The sequence below is a fragment of the Silene latifolia genome, unplaced genomic scaffold (assembly GCF_048544455.1).
Source record: "Silene latifolia isolate original U9 population unplaced genomic scaffold, ASM4854445v1 scaffold_57, whole genome shotgun sequence".
Taxonomy (NCBI): Eukaryota; Viridiplantae; Streptophyta; class Magnoliopsida; order Caryophyllales; family Caryophyllaceae; genus Silene; species Silene latifolia.
The window spans coordinates 6,171,262-6,173,187 of NW_027413480.1; positions in this window are offsets into that span (position 1 = coordinate 6,171,262).

Here is a 1,926-nt window from a genome sequence, read left to right on the forward strand (position 1 = left end):
ACATGGGTTTTGGAGCCTCTACCACCGGGTAAGAAGGCTCTCGGGAGTAAGTGGTTATACAAAATAAAATATAAGTCCGATTCCACCATTGAACGTTTTAAAGCACGGTTGGTTGTTTTTGGCAATCACCAGACCGAGGGGGTGGACTATGATGAAACATTTGCTCCCGTTGCTAAAATGACTACAGTTCGCACTCTCCTGTCTGTGGCGGCCGCGAAAAATTGGCACTTGCATCAAATGGATGTGCATAATGCATTCCTCCATGGTGATTTAGATGAAGAGGTTTTTATGTGTCTCCCTCCCGGGTTTACTGCTCAGAAATCAGGACTTGTATGTCGATTGAAGAAATCCTTATATGGGCTCAAACAAGCTCCCCGATGTTGGTTCGCAAAACTTGGTACGGCTTTAAAAAGGTACGGGTTCTCCCAAAGCTATTATGATTATTCCTTATTCACTTATGTGAAGGATACGGTACGGCTCAATGTCTTGATATATGTGGATGATTTGATTGTATCTGGCAACGATTTGCCCTCTCTTGCTGCTTTCAAAAATTATCTACACAAATGCTTCCATATGAAAGACCTAGGGGATTTGAAATATTTCCTTGGCATAGAAGTGGCGCGTAATTCCGATGGTATTTTCTTGTGTCAACGTAAATACGCATTGGACATTATGACAGAGGTTGGATTGCTTGGGTGTAAACCCGCCACGACTCCCATGGAACAACAACATCGACTTGGGGAGAGTGGGAGCCCATTTCTTACGAACCCTGAATCGTATCGAAGATTGGTCGGCCGGTTGGTGTATTTGGTTGTCACTCGACCGGACCTCGCTTATACGGTGCACATTTTGTCCCAGTTCATGAGTGCCCCTAGAGAGGATCATTGGAATGCAGCACTTCGTACAGTCCGCTATTTGAAGGGTACTCCGGGTCAGGGCATTATATTACCGTCTCGTTCATCCATGAAATTAACTGGTTGGTGCGACTCTGATTGGGCGCGTTGCCCTGAGTCACGCCGTTCTCTATCAGGGTGGCTTGTGTTTTTCGGTTCTGCCCCTGTTTCGTGGAAAACCAAACGGCAGCCTACCGTCTCCTTATCCTCGGCTGAGGCCGAGTATCGTGCGCTTCGCGCTATTACTGGTGAGATTAAATGGCTTAAGGGTTTGTTGGGTGATTTGGGTGTCACACACTCTGATCCTGTTGAGATTTTTAGTAATAGCAAGTCGGCATTACACATTGCTCAGAATCCGGTGTTTCACGAACGTACCAAGCACATCGAAATTGATTGTCACTTTGTTCGGGATGCCATGAAAGCCGGCCTCATAGCTCCATCACATGTTTCCACTACCGTGCAATTAGCAGATGTTATAACCAAGGCCTTGGGCACCTCGCAGTTTCAGTTGTTGGTTCGCAAGTTGGGCATTTTTAATCCGTATGCTCCAACTTGAGGGGGGGTAATAGACCAATTTAGTCCAATTTAGTCTGTTTAGTCCACTTATGTGTATTGGGCCGAGTGCCACCTAAAAACCCTAAGTCTAAATGTAATATAAATATTTGAGAAATGAGAAGGAAAGGCAGATTTGATGCCTATTGTATGTGTTTGTCAGAGACCAACTTAAATACGTATATAATTATGTATTCATTTGATTCTAGGGATAATCAGTTAGTGCCTTAACAAGTTGATTTCAGATTTCAACATTCTCACGTAGAAGTTTGTGTGTTCAATAATGGATTTATCATTTATGGGATTAATCAATAATGTGTGGGTGTTGCCTATAAGACTGTCTCACTTTTTATCTTTTGACTGTGCCCGGGTGAAGCGCTTTAGCCCATTTACCAGATGAGGTTAAGAAAAAGCTTGTTGAAGAGGAGGAAGTAAGAAAAGAGTTCCTAAACTTACATGATCAAGTGGATGCCATAGCTAC